Source organism: Podarcis pityusensis, assembly GCF_964106645.2.
Source record: "Podarcis pityusensis genome assembly, chromosome: 2".
Classification (NCBI taxonomy): Eukaryota; Metazoa; Chordata; class Lepidosauria; order Squamata; family Lacertidae; genus Podarcis; species Podarcis pityusensis.
In genome coordinates this window covers 79,754,326-79,775,437 of record NC_138029.1, presented here as the reverse complement: position 1 = coordinate 79,775,437, position 21,112 = coordinate 79,754,326, and the positions used below count along the sequence as shown (strand labels likewise).

The following is a 21,112-nucleotide window of genomic DNA, read 5'->3' as shown; positions in this document are numbered from 1 at the left end:
TTATTGTTCACAGCCTGCCTCCACCGAGCAACCAGCAGAAGGACTTTTCCTGTGTTTACATTCAGCTTCCACAAATCCTAGCTTGTCATTACTTAGCAACAACTGTCATTTAAAACAAACTTGTAAGTTTCCAACCAAACTATTTCCAAACCATGGGTTATGAAGCTGGCTTGTTTGATTTAAACCACAAGCCCTGGTTTGTACATAATAACAAACCAGGTTTAGTGGATATTGAAAGTAAACACAGTAGTAGGATCCTCCCTTCTCTCTTTCTCTCTCCCCCCGTGTGTGTGTGTGTACATGATCCCAAGGTTTGGTCAGACTTAGTCTGGCTCACACATGTAGCACTAACCTATGGTTTAGTGTTTTTTACAAAACAGCCCATTGATTTGAGTACTGCATTTTGTTTTCTGTTTTCAGCTTTGTTATTAAAAAAATAAAATAAAGACCACTTAAAAAGTAGCAGGTTATATTTAACTTCCTTGTGTCTTTTATTTTTTTTCAAGATTTGAGAAACTCATTTAAATTCTTTCTTGCCTAGATTAAAGGCTCCATGGTTAGTACTGTTAAAAGGATGAAAGAACAAACATTTGCAATGTATTCTTATATTCATTTCAGAAAATAACTGAAAAAAATTATACGCACCAGAGCTTTCCATTGTATTGTTGGGTTTATAGTTTCCTGTTCTCTTTCTGTGCATGTCCCTCTTTGTGTGTGAACGAGTCATACATATATATATATATATATATATTTCATAAAACGGATGTATGCATACACACACAAAATATTTGTGTGTGTGTACACATTCTGTAGACAGATGAAATATGGTCCACTGGCAATTTATTCTGCATAATTTTGGCTGTGTTCTTTGCAGCATATTTATTAATTTATATCTGCTAGAAAAAGCTCTGATATTCCATATATCAATATGTTGTAATGGAACTGGCTACACCCCCCCCCCCATGGCATGCATAGTTTTCTGCCTCTAAACAGGTTTAGAGATCAGGTTCAACTTTCCTTTAGGAGACAAAATGATAGTTTCTAAATGTAAAAATGAAATTTATTATTATTTTAAGGTACTCATTCTTGAGATCCATGTTGGCGCGCGCGCGCGCGCGCGCACACACACACACACACACACACATATATATATATGCACCGAGATCCCTGTTTAGGGCAAGTCTTCTTTGGTGAGAGAACCACAGTAGAGATTTAAAATCACAAAATATGCAGCAAAGTAAAGCATGGAAATACAGGTTGCTGGACCTTTAAAATACACTTCTCCAAGTGAATTGCAAAATGTCCCCTTAAAAAATTTCTTTCCAAAGTTTTCTCATCCCTCAGCATAGGAAGAAGACCACATGCTTGGTATGTTAAAATTTGGTTTACTTATAAACTCTTCAAAGGTCAGGTTCATGTACTGCAGAAAAGGTTGCCCAGGCAGTAGCTAGCTTAGCTAAAAGTGGTAAAAGTTCCTAGTTTATTGGTATGGGAACTCAAGAGGGGCTTGTTAAAGCTATGTGGCTGGAAGGAGCAGCTCAGAGCTCACACACTGAAGTTCACATGTAGACTGGAGGAGAATAAAGCTTGATTACCTAGCTCCTCCAAAGGTGAGGGGAAGTGGACATAGCTAAGCCTGGCAGCTTACTTTATGGTATTAACTCTATCATGTGTGACTTAAGCATGATGGTTATACAAGTCTGGTTATCCCATAATCCAGAGATACTGTTAAGTTAAAAATACATATTTTTAATATATACGCGTATACACACATAGAAATAATGATGGTCTGGAAAGAATAAAAAGAAAATCTAGAGTGAGTCTGGAATCCAGGCAATGTTCAAAGATATCAACTGCTTCCTTTGTATTAAATTGCAAGAAGCAATAGAACTGAATTCCAACCAGCATTTTGCTAGTACCTCACTCCAAATAAGCTAGCTCAGTTACTTCATGTAGATACAGTGGTACCTCAGTTTACAAACGCTTCGGGTTACAAACACTTCAGGTTACAAACTCCACTAACCTGGAAGTAGTTGCTCCGGGTTGTGAACTTTGCCCTAGGATGAGAACGGAAATCACATGCCAGCGGCGCGGTGGCAATGGGAGGCCCCATTAGCGAAAGCATGCCTCAGGTTAAGAACGGTTTCAGTTAGGAACGGACCTCCGGAACGAGTTAAGTTTGTAACCCTAGGTAAAGGTAAAGGGACCCCTGACCATTAGGTCCAGTCGTGACCGACTCTGGGGTTGCGTCGCTCAACTCGCTTTATTGGCCGAGGGAGCCGGCGTACAGCTCCCGGTCATGTGGCCAGAATGACTAAGCTGCTTTTGGCGAACCAGAGCAGCGCACGGAAACGCCGTTTACCTTCCCACCAGAGCAGTACCTATTTATCTACTTGCACTTTGATGTGCTTTTGAACTGCTAGGTTGGCAGGAGCAGGGACTGAGCAACGGGAGCTCACCCCGTCGCAGGGATTCGAACCGCCAAATCCTAGGTACCGCTATAACCCTAGGTATAACCCTAGGTATATGTAACCCTAGGTACCGCTATATTAAAAAACAAAATGGGGGACAAGCCAAAACCCTGTGGGACACCATAGTGCAAAGGCTATGGCATCAAACCATAGCCCCCCTCCCGACCTGACATGCCCAGAACCACTGCAATACACAATGCCTGAAAGGCTCCACCCAACCAGGCAGAATAATATAACAATCTATGGTATTTAAAGCAGCTGAGAGGCCTTAAAGGTCAAAACAACGTCAGAAGAGCCTACAGGATCAGGCCAGGCCAGTAGTTGAGCATCCTGTTCGCACAGTGACCAACTAGATGCCTATGGCAAGCCCCAAAGCAGGAACTGAGGGCAACAACACTTCTATGAATACCACCAACTGGTATTCAAAGACAGACAAGCTCCAACACTGGAGTTAGATTTTAGCTAATCAGCCACAGCGGTCTTAGTCCCATATCCCGGCCAAAAGCCCAATGGAAATAGGTCTAGATAATCATTAACTGTGATGTGTCCGGAGTTGTGAGACCACCACCATATATTTTGGCTTAGATTACGTGATCCTAATCACACTTCTATGAAAGCTCTAAACTTCCTTGAATATCACCTGCAGGTGATGTTTTAATTTCTTCAGAACAATTTGCTTTGGCCATCCTTACATTATGGTCATGTTCAGTCACGGTATCTTCCTGTTTCCCATCTTTATAAGGTGGCTGCCTCTCTATTTCTTAGATATGTATAGCACACCATTCTTCTCAAATGTGAATAAACGTTACATTGCTATTTCTGGGCGAACCCTTTCCGACCCATCTTCTAGCAATCTTAATTTATTGCTGTTTTCAATTATGTTACTTAAAATCTGGAGTTGTCTTTAAAGTTGTTTTGTTTTGTTTTGTTTTTGGAATTTGTATTGCATTTCTTGCGTTGTTTCCTTTTAGTTAGGAAATGTAAATTGCGTTGAGATTTCTGCTGAAATGCGAAGCGGTATGTAAAATTAAATAAATATTATTTCTAAAACTGACACCTGCTTTCACTTCCTCAATCAGAGGCTGAAAGTTATATACTGTACAGGCAACTCCCCATTCATGTGCATTCAATATGTGTGTGTCTGCGCATACATGCATTGTGCCCAGGCCTGAAGTGACTCAAAAACATCACAGAAAGGGGTGGGGTGGGCGGAATGGAGTGTTTACACACTTTTTCAAATATATGTGTTTTCACTTAAACGCATGTGGTGCCTTGAACCGTCACATAAATTTGGAGTTGCCTGCATGCATATGACGCTCATTTGCTAAATTCATGCCATATAACATTTTGAGGCCAATCTTGCACTGCACATTGCCCTTGGTGTGCCACAACAATCTATTGATTGCACAGAATGAGATGCATGGGGAAGGTTTAATGTTATAATTCAACGTTGTGTAAAAGTATTGCAACCTTTAGAAGTTTGGGATAAGGTTTCACTCTTATGTGAATGGGGCTAAGTTCTTCCATGCCCTAGTTAGATGGATCGTCACCTGTGGTGCCTTAAGAACAAAAGGTTACCAAGGCTGTTGATATAATTAAAAGTTCATTTAGTCCTGCCCTGAGGAAGTAGATAGACGTGTGGCTCTTAAAATTGGATTTCCACAAGAGAATGCAACCCCACACTGGTTGCAGCCCAAACCTCAGCAGGATGTGTGCATTTGCTGCTGTGTTCACTGGAGTTGTTAGTCTGGAGCAGTTCTGAATTCCTATGCCTTCAGAATCACAATGTGAACTTGCATACTATGGCTTCCATATGGAGGAATCTCTCCTTGGCAGCTGTTACCACACTGTGCCCAGTTCATGTGCAGCAATTTGCCACATGGATCAAGCAGTCTTCATCCCTTCAAACATCCAGAAAGGAAGATTGTATGAGCATTGCCAAATCTGTATGTTGAGCCACTGTACACAAATGATTTCAAGTGCCATATACATGTTGGTCATTGTATGCAAACCAGGCCTTAGAGCCTGCCTTTAGACATCTTGAAACAAGTTTATATACGGTCATTTCCCCCCATGTTAAACTCTTGGCAATGATGGCAGAACCCTGCAGATAATATCTGGGTGGAGTGGTGATGAAGAGGGGTTATATTTTGTGGGACAGGGATATTTAATGCTTATTGTGAACATTCAAGATGAGCTGCTTATGAAGTATTGCTTATGTGATGCTCCATTGACTGTGCTTGCAACATAGAACAGGAGTTAAGTAAAGATCTATTATTTCATGGCAGGTGAGTTGAGCATTCCAAATGAATGCATGCCCCACATTATATTTAGGAGAAGTCTATTGATTTCAGTGGAAGCACATGCAAGAAACCAGTTTCACCTATAGCAGGGTGTAGTATATGGTAAGTCCTTTATGAATTGAGAGACATGGCCAGCAATAATGTTTTGGGGGAAAGTTATATACTATGGGGTAGCTATCCTAAACATTTCCAGTACATAATCTATGAACCACTACATCAGCATGCATTATTGTGTATAATGGTCTCCCAAAGTCTGATGAGAGCTACTAGTGAGTCAGTTTGTCCGGTCTCTGTGAATAAATAAATACAAATCTTTAATGTAAGTATAACTCTTATTATTCAGTGGGACCATGAAAACAAAGAAACAGCCTGGAAGCTCTATAATATATAGTTTCTTTTTTTTAAAAAGTGCCTTTGGGTCCCTCCAGCCCCATGTATAAGATCACAGTCTGGGTTTATTATGATACTGTAAACAGAGGAAGTGGTCTGTCTATTCAGCTAGTAACTACGAACAGCTGGCTGTCTAGTGTCCCCTGATGCAACTAAAGCTGGAAACAAAAAATAAATAACTTATGTCCGATTTCCATCCTGTATGGGGGCCACCATTTTGTACGTTCCCATCCACCGCCATTAAACTTTATGTGTCCTTGTAGTGTTGTATCATGCTGGCTAGAACAGCTATAATGGGAAGATTCCATGAACTTGCGAAATTGCTTACAGAACAGCCTTTAACACAGATCACAATGCTCAAGCTATTAACCTGATAATATATCAGCAGCCCTTCACCAACACCATAGACTGATACATGACTTCCTTTAATTTAGCTCTTTTGGTACTTTCATTTGTTCTTATTATTATCCCTACTGTATCTTTTCTCCAACATAACTGCCTCACTGTGGGTTTTCCTTATTCTGTAGCCTCCTTTCTTACTCGTTCTGTAGATGAAGAATATGCCGTTTTTTCAAAAGTTGGAATTTATTTGGGGCAAAACAACCTGTCAAATAATTAGCAGGAGATGCAGATGCAAGGAGACTTTTGTCTTGGAATCCTATTAACGTTAACATTCGAATTCTAAAGTAAAGTGTGAGGGGAAAATGAAGCTTCTGTTGTGCTGTCCAACCCCCACTACTGACAACATCTTTGACTTTAGAAGAAACTAAATTGCAAAACTGACACTTCCCTCACCCTCTAGAATATTATTGCTTGGTATGGAGAGCCATTGCTGTGTTAGTTCTCTGAGCAAGATGTAGAACAGGCAATGCTATACACCAAATAAAGTGCCTTTTTATTTGATCTTATTTGATCCTGCTGATTTTCTCATTGTTGTACATTCCTGCTGTGTGGTGTATATATATATTTTAAATCTTGATTCTATTTTTGTTTCTATTTTTATCACTCTGTGAATTGTACAAGCCACCTGGAAAGCTAGGGTGAGCCCCATGTAAGTAAAGACAGCTCATTTTCAAACAAAATTCAATCTGCCAAATCCCAAAGAAGGGCACATTTGATGTACTGGTTAGAGTGACAGACCCTTGTTGATATTCCTCCTCAGCAATTGGGAGTAGAACCAGGCAATGTTTGCTTCTGTGTGGCTTCCCCATGTGGTGAACTGCTAGAACTTCAACTGAGAACATCTTCCTGGCAGTGAAGTATTTCTCATAGTCTACATTGCCCCCCACCCACCCAGGGTGGCGCTGGACCCTCCTGGAGAGGGTAATAAAAGGTGTGTTGTTTTTTTAATTGTGGCAGGGCAAGTCTTCTTGACTTTGATGTGTTTCCGTGGATTCCTTGAATGTGACTCACCGGTTCAGCTCCTGACCTGAAAAATGGTTATGGGTTCAGTCTTGACAGCCATGAAGCTCACTGGGTGGGCCAGTCTCTCAGTCTCCCTAATCTACTTCCTAGGGCAGTTTGTGAGGGAGGGAGGGAGCTGCTCTAACCTACCCACCCCACCCCTGCAGACTGCCATTCGCCAACAGTGAAAAATATATGGATACTTATATCTGTTGCTGATTTAGATTGGAAAAATGAGGAGGAGGGAAGGGGTGAAGTTTTCCTTTCTCCTATGTACCATTGGGGCCTATAAAAGCAGCTAAGAGATCTGTGGCTTACTTATTTTTCATCATTTGTTAGATTTCTTTGCAAATTCATTCAGCGTGAATATATGTTACAGGGAATTCAGATTTGCCACCCCATATTAGTTTATAGACTGGAGAGAAGGCAAGAGTAACCAAATTGTAGCACACACGGTACTATAACCTTTTCTCCCTCTGTAGATTTAAGAAATACTTGCATCCCATTAAATGTAGCAGTTCAGGTTTTTTATAATTGTAAAGGGAATCGGTTTAGACGAATGCTGTAGTTTTGATCATAATATGCCCTTTAGAAAATGGGAGGTGATAAATGACTTCAGAATGATATATGATATCTGGTAAAGCCATTTGAAAAGGGAACAGTGGCAATGAATCACACTTTTCAGCGGTGTGGTTGCAAATATTGAACGTAAAGCAGCACATTTCCCCTCGCATTCAGAATCAGTGTCCTTTGCTGGATTTTCCTTCCCTGTTTGTTTCATTATTTCATTTTTATTTCAAGAGAATGGTTGTCTGTTTTCTGTAGCAGTTGTTGCTGAGCTCCATAGCTTACTTAAACAGACTGCCAACCAATTATATTTTGCTTAGAGAAATTTATCTGAGGTGATTTAACACATGTAAACTTGGAGGGGTGCACCTCATGTGGAAATATATGGGTACCATATTGTGGATGGAATTATAAATCAAGAAACTCTCCCCCTCTCTCTCAAATATGGCAGACTTTGGTCATTTTCACTAATGGTCTGTATTTAAGTATACAAGATGGGGCTCCAAGCAGTCAGAATAATTTTGTCTCCTGAAAAGAAACCACTTTCTCTAGAAAACACAGATTCCCTAGCTTGAGCTTTGACCTTTAGGCCTGGGCAGGACAGCAGTGAAGTATAGAAGAGGAATGTGACCCTGGGCCAGCCCCATCTACCCAGACTACCTTTGGTTCTTTGGATTCTGGTCACTGTTGCTCTGAGCCCTTGGGATTGTCAGTGCATCAAATAAATAATTTTGTGTGCAGAATCTTTGTTATTCTTGCCATGTAATTGCTTCCTTCTCACAGAATTTGTGAGTTTGGTACACAAAGACAGAGCAGCCTTTGTACTAAGGTACTCCCTGGTATACTGGGTATGGCCTAGCTTTTAGTGTTTTTATTTTCTCTTAAGTCTGAGCAAAAAAACCTATTGCCAGTCTGTTGTTGGTGTTTAACAGTAATGATACCCTTTGAGCTATCCTTTGATCCAGCCTAACTTTTCAAAGAGCTCGAGTAAACAGGCAGATGTTTTGAGTACTCATATTTCAGCTATAGCTTTGCACTCCAGTAATGTTCCTTTCTATTATTATTATTTCATTTAAAAACATTTGCATTGAAAAATAATGCGGGATTCGGCAGGTGACTCACTGCAGTCTGTGCTGTGCTCATGTTTTCTTGTCGCCAACAGTGTTTGAAATGAAGCAGTTGCAATCCAAATGCAAGGGGGTCTTCAGAGGAGATTGGGGCAGACTTGTATGTGGGTGGCGCCTTCACTTACTCTGCCAATAATTAAACACTTTAATTAGAATTTTTTAGTCAAAAACCTGGATACCTCACAACTAAACAAACAAAAAAAATCCTGCAAACAAAGTTTCCATTAATTTACAAGGCATGTCAATCTATAACTAACGATTTCCATCAGACAGTTCTTAATGGAAGTTAAAACTCAATGTCAGCTAGTAGTTCCCCATTAGATTTGAACTGGGATCAGTTATAGAATGATGTGTTCATTCTGGTGTTTCCTAATTTTGGACAGGACAAACATTAAACGCCCTCCCTCCGACCCTCCTGATGGAATCCAGATTTCTGAATGCTTATGGGATGGCATCATTAATCCCTTAAGGAAATGAATTTACAGCTGGCTTCAGTTACAGACAGCAGTTTCCCTCCTCAGAAGCATAATTTCTTGTGAAATATTTGTATTTACATAATACCCTATTCAACTTGCTTACTTGTAAATCATGTTGTTATATGGGCAGTTATAACTATTAGCCCATAGTTCCTAAAGGAGGAAGTCCAATAAAATAAAACTTTTTATTTTGCAGCTTATTTAGGTTGCAGTCCTGTCCACATTTACTTGGAAGAAAGCCTCACTGAACTTGATGGGACTTACTACTGAGCAGGCATGCATAAGATCCATCCCACCTACATACATTAAATTATGTGATCTCCTCCGTGTACCCCTGCCCCTCTCTAGTGGCCCTGGTCTTCTGTATGTGGACCCAGGAGATTATTGGGATTTGTAATTATTGAGAGTATGTGAGTGAGTAGTGTGACTACCTTAACCAGAAAGCATAGACTCAAAATGTCAACATACAGGGTTGTATCCAATAAAGGCATTACAGTGGAACATCCCCTTCCTTCCTCTCCCCGCCCCCCAATGTAACTACTCCTGAATTCTAAAATCTGCTTTGTGGGGTTAGGGAAAACCCCAGGGATGATTGGGAGGGCACAAAGGGGAGAGAGAAAGGGAGCAGAGAAAGGAGGGTGTTCCATTGTGGAAGCAGAAGTTGTTCCACTCAAGCAATGACTTTGTTGCATGCAACAACACATTTTTTTGATAATGCTCACATTCATTTTTCCATAGTTAAAAATGAAAGGAAATGCAATATTCAGAAAAGATATCACGTTGGGAGAAAAAGTAGTTCTCTCCTTTCTGTATTGTGATGTAGCTTTCTTGGTTGCTGCTGCATCAAATGTTACCTGTGATTTGTAGCTTGAATTACATTTATTTCACGTTTTCCTCCTATCACTGTGGCTTCCCTTTTCCGAGTGTTGTTCTTCTGTTTTCATCCGTGTTTCCTTCTTTTCCTGTGGATATCCATTGAGGAAATTACCGAAAAACAGGAAAAAGCTGTGTCTGGGAACTTGCAGGGTTGTCAAAATGTATTTTTAAAAATAATTTCCTAAATTCATGGTGATCCTACCGTTTTGAGGTCAAACTCAAATCAGGGGAAGTTGTGATTTCCATATATTTGCAAATTATGGATTAGAACTCTGCAGGACAGGCACCATTTCAGATTTTATTGATGGGGGTGAGGAGAGCAAAAAACATCCAGGGACCGGAATATTCTCAAGAAGGATTAAAGGCTGACTCTTGGTTGCGTTGAGCAGTAGGCTTCAAAAAGTGGTGTTTTTTAAAAGCATGTCTTATGGCTGATACATAGCGATGTTATCGACACCGTGATTTGTGCATTTGGCATGCGCACCTGGCACATGGATCCATTCCATTGTTATGGTAATAGTTGCTCAGTGTATAAATTCAGAGAATTGGCTAGAACTCTTGGCGCCCCTGAAGAATAATTTAATGGGATTCTGAAGGGCCTCCTCTTTTCTCTCACTCCCACTTTCAGCAGTGGATTGTGTGAGTGGACTCCTCAATGCTGTCAGTGCATGAGAGACCGTTTCCTCTTCCTGCTCAATTCCTCTTTGCATTAGCTCACCCTCTGCTTTACTGATTGCTCCCATAGGTATTCCAATGTGACCCTGAGATGCTGAAAGATATATACTGTCACTTGCAGTGGTGTACCTAGAGGATGGTCAGGTTGGCCCCTGCCAAGGGCCCAGGTCCATGGGGGCACGGAAACTGCACCTCTCTGCACTGGCTTGGAGTGACTAGAAGTCTGTCCGCCTGTTCTGTGGGCTGCTCCCCTGCTGCTCTGAGCACCTGGTGTACTGGTTCCTCTGGGCGCCTAGACAGAAGAATCTGCTTGCTGTTGTAGGCCGTTGCAACAGCCATGCTGGGCAGGGGCCCCTCCCCAATTGATCAGTGGTGCTATTAGAAGTGTGAGTGGAGCATCCAGAGGGGCTTAGAGCGAAGAAAGAGAGAGAGAGAGAGAGAGAGAGAGAGAGAGGAGGAAAATAGAAGGGAAGGAGAAAGGAGGCAGAAGGGATAGCAGTGAATAGAGGCAGAAAGGCAGGCAGACGACAGAGGAGGGGAGGCAGACCCAACTGCAATGGCCGCAGAGGAAATCACTGGTGGAACGCAAAAGGCGATGAAAGCAAACTTTCTGAGTTTCTGGCCATGGTCCCTCCTGGTTTTGGAGACACCAGTACATCTCCTTGTCTAGACATTCCTCTGGTCAAGTGTCACTTACTGTGATTCCAAAAGGTTTTTGCAACTTGCTCCCCCTCTTATTTTGCCTTCTTCATTCAAAAAAGAAAAGACCTATATCCACATTTGTGACTTGGTCATGCCTTCTTCAGCCACATCTGCTTTCATGTGTTGCCCTAACCCTGCAAATGTTGCTCATGGGTCAATGTGGCAGCAATGTATAGTTGACTGATTCGTTAGAGTGATGCATTAAATATTTCTGATCAACTAAAAAAGGTGCCATCAATTGAGCAGTACTATTTAATGCAAGTACATGTACGTACCAATACGTGTGAGAAAAGGGAGAATTCCTTTTCTCAGATGATGCCTCTTGTACTTGTGTGCATCATGAAAAAGTATGCATTTTTCTTTGTTTAGAACAGTTGTAAAAAATTGTGTTTGACAGATTAATAGTATGATATAATGGTTAGAGCAGGGACCGGGAACCTGGGCTCTCCAGGTGTTGCTAGAGTACAGCGGTCATAATCACTTACCATTGGCCATGCTGGCTGATGGGAGCTCAACTCCAACTACAAATGGAGGACCACAGGTACCCCATTGCTGAGTTAGACATGGTCTGGGGAGATCCAAGTTTGAGTCTCCACTCAGTCATGAGCATCTCTCAGCCGAAGCTTCGGGGCTGTTCTGATGGTAAAGTGGAAGGAGAAGAACCATGTGTACTGCCCTAAGTTCACTGGAGGAAAGGCAGAATATAAATTTTACAATGAAATAATCAAGTTGTTATCTGTTTAATCTGATGACTACCTTAGTGATATTGCCTATAGTTCTGTAGCTGATTTCCTTGGCCTATTCTATGCTGGGCTGTATTATGTTACAGGGGCCAAACATAGTAATTACAGATAAGCAAGATATACCTTGGCTTAGATAATGTTTACTTTTTGGTTAAAAGACACATAATTGAGAGCAAGTGGGCTGGTTGGCAGACATGTCTCCTCAGCTCCTGACCTTTGTGAACATGACAAATGTTTAAAAATCACATGTGATTTCAGTACAGCTCAGCCTACTTAATGGCTCTAGCCTGAAATGAATTCTTATACGAAATCTCTTGACTGTGTGACAGTGGCTATTCACAAGGAATGCTAACCCTTATGAATAATATTATAGGGCCACTGTTGTTGGAGAGAACAGAACAGGCTATTTTCATGTTTTCAAAACTGATATAATGGGGCAAAATTTCACAAACAGTAGCTAATGATGCACTGAATGAATTGAAATGAATGAGTTTAAACAAATTTGAACAAATCCTATACCTAAATTTTTCAACTAGATTTAATTTATTCTGCCTGTCCAATATATTTAAAGTGCCAGTAAAATTGGAAGTACTTTGAGTGTACTCACTCCCCATTATAACTGAATTCTCTCCCACGCCCACCCCCTTTAGTTTAGTCTCTAGTTCTGCTTCCGACTTCTCTGTTTCCAAACTCTGGAGCAGCAGCAACAACAACAACAAAAACCTAAATAAACAAACAAAATCCTGGGACAAGATATTGCTACATAATTTACCATCTGTTTCTGGTTTCTGACAGTCTGCTAGGCTCCACAGAATCTGGATGAAATGTACTCCTGAAAGGATTTGTATTTTAGCTGGAGATGAGGATTTTTCAAAACCAAGTTGAAAGCAGTCAGCATAAGCACCCTTCCAACACAGCCCAATCTTTCATCTTTTTTTGAGCACTAACTCACCTATCCCCAGTTAGATCATACCAAAATACATTAGACCAAAGAAATAGAGGCCATTAATTTAATTATTTATTAAGGAATTTCTACATTGCTTTGGCCAAAAATTGGCCAAGACTTGCCCTGAAAAATAACAAATGGCTCCAGGTAGGTTTCATCACCACTACATGGTCTGTAAGGTACATGTTTCTAATTTGGTTCCATCCTTGACAGATAATGAAATATAAGAAGACTCCATTTAATAATGAAGCAAAGCCAGATGGGTGGGAGAAAAATGAACGTGAAAGCAATAGTAAGCTTTATTTACAAACCCGTTCATTAATTGCTTAGATCAGTTGTCTCTCTTGTCTAAGTAGAATTTCAGACCCAAACCCCATTCTTATGGGTATTCTATTAGAAGAAGCAAGGGAGAGAATGTCAGTGGTTTGTTACTTCCTCATGCAAGACCACAGCAGCCATTTTGTGGCATAGCTAAGGCATAATCACTTAAAGATTTATAAGCAGTACTTAAGTATGCCAGTCTCCAAGAGTAGTCCTCTGGAGGAATATAGACTGAACCCTGGGTTTAGACAGAAGTATATGTGTATCTATTAGGCACTGAAACACTTCCCCAGATTTTTCTTACTCACCAGTTTGTGTAGTAGTGCATTAGCTGTAATAGGAGAACTCAATGAACTGTAACACGTACCTTAATCGAAGTAAAGGCTTCGGCAATAAATTGTACGCAATGCATTAATTAGCAAAATGGAATGGAATTATTTTGAAGGCATTGGAACAAAAATCCTGGCTTCCCTGTTATTATTAATTGTTGTCTGAATGATATGCTTAGCAGCAGACACATTGGCTGAGCCAGGCAAGTGCTATTTGGAGAGAGGATGCTCGATTTTAAATATTAGCTTTAGATTGTGGTTTCTAAGAAGAATGTGCTCATGAATAGTTGTGTTGAGATTAGAGAGAGCTAATTTGTATACGGCTGCACTATATGGTGACAAATTTCTCAGGCCCCTCGCAATGATGAGATATTTCTCCTGTTCCTAAATTTTTATTTTCTTTAGACCCATTTATCAGGATATTTAAAAACCTCTGAAGCAATTTATCACAATGTAATCAAAGTAATATCAGAGTGACGCCTAGAGGAGAATGAAATAATACCATGCTCTTCTGTAAAATGCTACATAACACAAAAAATGGCAGACTTCTCAGACTTCTAAGGAAATAAGGATAGGATCCAGCTGAATAGCTTTAAACTTTGCTAGCTGCTAATTTGTTAGGTTCCCTCTCCCCAGGCAGTTTTGGAAACTGGCCCTTGAGACAGTCAGAAAGCTGCTTCTCTTTCCCTGGGTCTAAACAGCTTTTCAAGCAGGGGAAAAATGAATTGGCTTAAGAACAGAAGTGCCAAATAGCCAGGTGTCAGGGACGAGGGAGGGATTAACCAGAAAGTCAGTTTCAATCAACCTTGGATCCAGTCAAGCATGGGTGGTGTTACAGAAGCAATGGGTGGGGAGAGGAATGGAGCCTCCTAAATTTATGAAAACCCCGTGGGGTTCTAAAAGCAGGAGTTACCATGAAATAGACAAGAGCCCCTTTCAGTATTAGCACCTGTGTTTCATTGTAGCACAGATGTCTGTAAGGAGGAGGTCTTTGCCCATATAGCTGTATGCTCAAAAGGTTTCCACAGAATCTGGCACATCCCATTGTTCAGTGTATGTCAGGGGACAAGCAGAACATCATTATAGTGCTTGGTACAGGGAGTAGCAGCAGCAGCAACAGCAGCAGCAACAACAACAACACAACATGGGAGTTAGCAGCATCTGAAGGGGGCTCTTGTTGTTTCATCTATGTAAGAGTTGCTTTGTTTTATTGTACAGTGGTGCCCCGCAAGACGAACGCCTCGCGAGACGAAAAACTCGCAAAACGAAAGGTTTTTTCGTTTTCGAGTTGCCTCGCAAGACGAATTTCCCTATGGGCTTGCTTCGCAAAACGAAGCTTGCCCCGGGAACTGCGGGTCTTCTCTTTTGAAGCAAGGGGCTGCGGGGAGAAGCGATCTTCTCCCCGCAGCCCCAGGTCCGGGGACAGCGGGAAGCGCTTCCCGCTGCCCCCGACCTCTTTTGAAGCAAGGGGCTGCGGGGAGATCGCTTCTCCCCATCGCCCCTTGCTTCAAAAGAGGTCCGGGGACAGCGGGCGCTTCGCGCTGCCCCCGGACCTCTTTTGAAGCAAGGGGCGGCGGGGAGAAGCGATCTTCTCCCCGCAGCCCCAGGTCCGGGGGCAGCGGGAAGCGCTTCCCGCTGCCCCCGACCTCTTTTGAAGCAAGGGGCTGCGGGGAGATCGCTTCTCCCCATCGCCCCTTGCTTCAAAAGAGGTCCGGGGACAGCGGGCGCTTCGCGCTGCCCCCGGACCTCTTTTGAAGCAAGGGGCGGCGGGGAGAAGCGATCTTCTCCCCGCAGCCCCAGGTCCGGGGGCAGCGGGAAGCGCTTCCCGCTGCCCCCGACCTCTTTTGAAGCAAGGGGCTGCGGGGAGATCGCTTCTCCCCATCGCCCCTTGCTTCAAAAGAGGTCCGGGGACAGCGGGCGCTTCGCGCTGCCCCCGACCTCTTTTGAAGCAAGGGGCTGCAGGGAGAAGCGATCTTCTCCCCGCAGCCCCAGGTCCGGGGACAGCGGGAAGCGCTTCGCGCTGCCCCCGACCTCTTTTGAAGCAAGGGGCGGCGGGGAGAAGCGATCTTCTCCCCGCAGCCCCAGGTCCGGGGACAGCGGGAAGCGCTTCGCGCTGCCCCCGGACCTCTTTTGAAGCAAGGGGCTGCAGGGAGAAGCGATCTTCTCCCCGCAGCCCCAGGTCCGGGGACAGCGGGAAGCGCTTCGCGCTGCCCCCGGACCTCTTTTGAAGCAAGGGGCTGCAGGGAGAAGCGATCTTCTCCCCGCAGCCCCAGGTCCGGGGGCAGCGGGAAGCGCTTCCCGCTGCCCCCGACCTCTTTTGAAGCAAGGGGCTGCGGGGAGATCGCTTCTCCCCATCGCCCCTTGCTTCAAAAGAGGTCCGGGGACAGCGGGCGCTTCGCGCTGCCCCCGACCTCTTTTGAAGCAAGGGGCGGCGGGGAGAAGCGATCTTCTCCCCGTAGCCCCAGGTCCGGGGACAGCGGGAAGCGCTTCCCGCTGTCCCCGGACCTCTTTTGAAGCAAGGGGCTGCGGGAGATCACTTCTCCCCGCCGCCCCTTGCTTCAAAAGAGGTCGGGGACAGTGGGAAGCGCAGCGCTTCTTCCCCGCTGTCCCCGGACCTCTTTTGAAGCAAGGGGCAGCAGCCCCTTGCTTCAAAAGAGGTCCGGGGACAGCGGGGAAGAAGCGATCTTCTCCCCGCAGCCCCAGGTCTGGGGACAGCGGGAAGCGCTTCCCACTGTCCCCGACCTCTTTTGAAGCAAGGGGCGGCGGGGAGATCGCTCCCCATCGCCCCTTGCTTCAAAAGAGGTCCGGGGACAGCGGGCGCTTCGCGCTGCCCCCGACCTCTTTTGAAGCAAGGGGCGGCGGGGAGAAGCGATCTTCTCCCCGCAGCCCCAGGTCTGGGGACAGCGGGAAGCGCTTCGCGCTGCCCCCGGACCTCTTTTGAAGCAAGGGGCTGCGGGGAGATCGCTTCTCCCGGTGCTCCGAAGCGGGGCGGGGGGCGGGAACACCTTCTGAAGGCTGGTGGGGGGGCAAAAGTCTTTGTCCCCCCTGCCTGCCTTCCCAGGGGCTTTTAAATCGCCCCGGATAGCGGAGAAGTCCTCCGCTGTCCCGGGGCGATTTTAAAATGCCGCCCGCCAGCATTTTAAGATTGCCCGGACAGCGGAGAAGTCCTCCGCTGTCCCGGGGTTTTTTAAAATGCTGGGGGTGGGAAGAAAAGCCCTTGTCCCCCCCCCTCCAGCCTTCAGAAGAGGTCCGGGGACAGACTGTCCCCGGACCGGGTCTGAAGGCGGTTTCCCTAGGAACGCATTAATTGATTTTCAATGCATTCCTATGGGAAACCGTGCATCGCAAGACGAAAAACCCGCAAGACGAAGAGACTTGTGGAACGAATTAATTTCGTCTTGCGAGGCACCACTGTATTTATTTCCTTTGTATCCCACACTTTTCTCCAAGGAGCCTAAGGAGCCATATGTGGTTCTTCCCTTCCTCGTTCAATCCCCACAACAAGCCTGTGAGGTAGGTTAGGCTGGGAGGCAGTGACTGGCCCAAGGTCACCCTGTGAGCTTCATGGTCCAGTAGGGATTTGAACCCTGATCTCCCAGGTCCTTGTCTGAAACTCTAACCACTACACCACACACAGTAGGATTTAATAATGGAATATTCTATGCAATTTATGTGCCAACAAGCCCCACTCAACACAGTGGGAATTACTTCTGAGTAAATGAGCAGAGGATGTTAGCTTTGCAAGGCATTATAATGTATGTGTGAGAATCATATAGTGCTCTAGAGATCTGCGCAGGTTATATAACAAATGAAGAAAGCTGAAGTCAATACGGTCATTTTTGTCAGAGAATAATGCTTTCAAAGAGCAGGAAGTATGCCTCAGAGTATTATTACTATAGAAGGCAATATAATTCCAGCAGGTCTAGTCAGTTTAAATAAATCCATTAGGCTCAAGTGCTCTGCATTTAATTTGCTGCGGAAAAGCACTATTTAGCTCTATTTTAAGATGCTGTATAGAAAGGCTGAAAATTTAAAATGTTTTTATTTCTAGAGGAAATGCTAGTCAGTCCACCATCTATCTGCTTGTCTGCCTCTCACTTACTCACTCACTCACTCACTCACTCACTCACTCACAAAAAGGACCTAAGGCAGACTTCCCCAACCTAATGCCCTCCTGATTTTTTGGACTACACATCCCATCAACTGAGTCAATGTGGCCAATGCTGGCCAGAGCTGATGGGAATTCAGTTTGATGCACCTGGAGGAAACCAAGTTGGGGAAGGCTGACCTAAGGAAATCACAGCAACGCAAGAACATTGTGATGTTGACAGGATGAAGCCTTGAATAATGTTTACACCAGTTGTGGTTGGTTTGCAGAAGATAAATTATTTCACCTTCTGCTGGAGAGATGGTCTTAGAGAAGGGAGATCCTGGTAGACACAAGCACCCCTCAAGCTTCATTAGGAAACCAATTTACCAACTATTTTGAAGTGATAGTATTAAGCAAGTAATTGCTTAGTTGAGCAGTTTTCCATTAGAGAAGAACTGCTAAACCAATATCCTCAGATTTAATGACTGGAGGAAAACTATCATTGGATTGTGACATTATTTAAATTTAATTCACATCACCTACTGGCTTTGGCTGGATCAGACCAAAGGTCCAGCTAGTTCACCTTTCTGTCTCCAACAGCCAAATGCTTTAAGAGGTCACAAGCAGAGCATGTTGGAAAAACTGAGCCTCTTTATTCAGAGGTTGCAACTCAAATTACAAGATCCTGGAGGCAAACAACCCAGGACAGTGGTATAGTGGACAGGGAATACTGGGAACGCAACTCTGGTACTTCTTTCACAACAAAAACAATGATGTCATCTGCTGAAGTGGTGTTTGGCCACACCCACACCATAAATTTAATGCACATTTAAGTATTGGGAACTGCAGTCTGTTAAGCATGCTGGGAATTGTAGCCCTGTGAGGGTAAATTATAGTTCCTAGGAATCTCTGGGGAAGCCGCATGCTTTAAATGTATTATATGGATGTGACCATTCTCGGTGTAGGAAACTTGGGCAATTAGAGGACAGGCCTGACTTGGCACATAGTCCCTTTTTTAGCTCGCCTAGGCTCAGTTAATGATTGAGCCAAAGGCTGTTCAGGGATCTGATCATAGCTGACCAGGGATCTGAAGTCATGTCTTCATAAACAAACAAAGTCCAGCAGTCTAACCATTACACCACCCTTTGCCAGTTCACTCTATGGGATGGATGGATGGATGGATGGATGGATGGATAGATAGACAGACAGACAGACACACAGACACAGCTGCCTGCAACCCTTTGGGACATTGTTATGGAATTCCTGGGCTATGAGGACCCCCATGATATCAGCTTCTGCGTTGCAACATTTCCCACAACACCACTGCCCAGCCACTGATAGTCCTGTCCTCTTTAAACACATAAGCATATATAGAAATGTACTTTTTATCCAGTTGGGCTAGCAAGCCAAACTAATCTCAGTTTTTACGCTAGTAGCAGCTGCCTCAAGTTGCAGCTAAACGTTTCACTGATAGTGGAATAGCCTTAATTAAAAGCCAATTAGTCATGGACATTACTTTGAGGTCCAACAATATGCAGTCTTCCCTGCTTCTAGATATTCCCTCTTTCATGCTTCTCATTATCTTCAACACAAAAGCCTTAAAATGAATGTGGTCTATTTGGCTGTCTCTATGGAAACCTTGCTATACTGCATGGTACACACGCACTTCCCAGAGCCAACCTCTCCTATGATCTTTGCTCCGCACAGACGTGCTGCTTATTCACTCTTCTTCGACATTTATGAGATGTTTTATGAATGCTAATGAAAAAGAGCCAAGCCCAGATTTTTTTGGGGGGGGGAGGGAAATGACAGAGGTTTGATGAGATTTATAGTGCTTGCCTTAGACATTTTTACATCTAAAGCAAAAAAAGCTAAAGCTGTTCATTAAGAAAACACACACACACACACACACACACACACACACACACACACTTGTGGAATGAGAATTTGTATGCAAAAAACAGACAGCCCTTTTTGAAATTTACCACCTAGATTGTGGTTTCCCCGCACTTTGTGGTGAAGCAGGTCTTGGAAATTTGCACTGGTACAGATATTCAGGTCTATGCTTGACCTAGCATATGACACATCTGAAAGTCTCTGTTTTGGGAAGGGGAAAGATCATGTATTTGGCAACCCAGCCAGATGGGTGGGGTATAAATATATTATTATTATTATTATTATTATTATTATTATTATTGGCTATCCAGCTTCTGCAAGATATTGAATTTAATGCTGTAGAATATAATAGGCAGAAACAACAAAACCAGTAAAATAAGGGCTCCTTGGTGCATGTGCTCTAATAGAGAGAGGGAAAGAATGAGAGTTAGCTAGCTAAAGCAAATAAGGCACTGTGGGTAAGTGAAAAAAAGTAAATATCTAAGTAAATGCATCCAAAACCTCGTTTTTCCCTAGAGCAGGGTTGTAACTGGGAGAGGGGGCTTAGAGGTCTAGGTCTCTTAGGGGTATTCCAGGGCCTTGTCTAGAATTGTCTAGAATTTTCAGCTTTCTATAAGGGTGGCGGAGAGTGGTTCTAGCCTTTTCACTTATTGTGGCATCAGAAAAAAGCATGTAGGCAATATCCACCCACATCTGGTTGGGTAGCCATTGGGAATGGCAGGACAGAAATCAGGAAGGACAACAGTAATTGGAATCATGACAGACGGAGCCAGTGAATTCTAGTTTTGTCCCCATCCTCCCAGCTGAGTTCTACAAGGGCAAAACTGAGACTGAGGAGCTAGGAGGAAGCTGACAGCCAGAGCCACTGCCTGGACATAGTTGTAAGTAATGAGGCAGGCAAGGTGGGAGGCTGGCTGATGACCAAGTTAGATTGGTGGGACGATGCCCCACTTGCCCTAATGAACCAGCCTCTGCTGCCCTCCTGAATACTGACATTTGGACCTTCTCTTTGTAGCTGGTCTGGACATCATTTAACTCTTCAAGGTGAACATAACTCAACAGCCATGTATGGCAGCTAGACTTTAGGAGCTTGGAAAGTCCTGTTTTTGCTGTCAGCCTGTGACTGCAAAAACAAGTGAGTTGCCAAGCACCTGGAAGGATGCAGTACTATCTCCAGACTTAGATGATGTCAGAAGAAGGTGCCTTCTCCATCCCAAGGTCTTCTGAACAAGGCGATAATTGTTCACACTGAATCACTTCATACTGTCTGATACAAGCTCACAATATTTTTATTATTTCAAAATATATTTCATTGATTATTCAAAATAACATGGAATAAAACTTTAGGAAAATATTCAGCTTTTGTAAATAAATAAATAAATAGGGACTCCACCACCCAATGGCAGTCAGTACGGTCAAATCCTAAAAAGGTTAACTACATATGGTGAGAAGGGTTATATTTCATTACGACATTGAATGCATGGATAGCGTTCAACTCAATTATAGCCAGGATCCCCAGTGTGAGAAACCAGAATGAGCAGCAGGAACCATTAAACTGTGAAATGTTCAAATACATCTGTTAAAAAAGATTTTCACTCTGGCATGTGATGCTCAGTGTTAAACTTTAATATGTGGGTTTTTCTTTGCATGCCCAAACAGTGTTTATAAACTCATTTTTGTTCCAGCTTTGAAAATTCCAGATGAAATACAAATGTATGGTACTACCTTCACTCCATAATAATCGTACTATTTTGTTTATTTGCATTGCAGGGGCAGAGTTAGTTGTTGTTAGTGTT

The 21,112-nt window shown here is 43.4% G+C and overlaps 1 protein-coding gene and 2 long non-coding RNA genes across 12 annotated transcripts in view; 2 read left to right on the top strand and 1 right to left on the bottom strand.

The window, feature by feature from the left end:
• The window catches only part of EFCC1 (EF-hand and coiled-coil domain containing 1), a 64,012-nt gene that overhangs the window by 19,543 nt on the left and 23,357 nt on the right, over window positions 1–21,112 (top strand). The window lies entirely within an intron of this gene.
• Window positions 1,149–3,678, top strand: LOC308472223. The gene is made up of 2 exons (XR_013983366.1): window positions 1,149–2,191; window positions 2,539–3,678. It is a non-coding gene; the product is annotated as an uncharacterized lncRNA (long non-coding RNA).
• Window positions 5,068–21,112, bottom strand: part of LOC308472200 — a 52,742-nt gene continuing 36,697 nt past the window's right edge. For all 3 annotated transcript variants that reach the window (XR_013983339.1, XR_013983340.1, XR_013983341.1), the window contains 3 exons: window positions 11,477–11,676; window positions 9,593–9,700; window positions 5,068–8,388 (listed from right to left, as the gene is read on the bottom strand). This is a non-coding gene — a long non-coding RNA (uncharacterized lncRNA). The remainder of the gene's footprint in view (window positions 8,389–9,592; window positions 9,701–11,476; window positions 11,677–21,112) is intronic.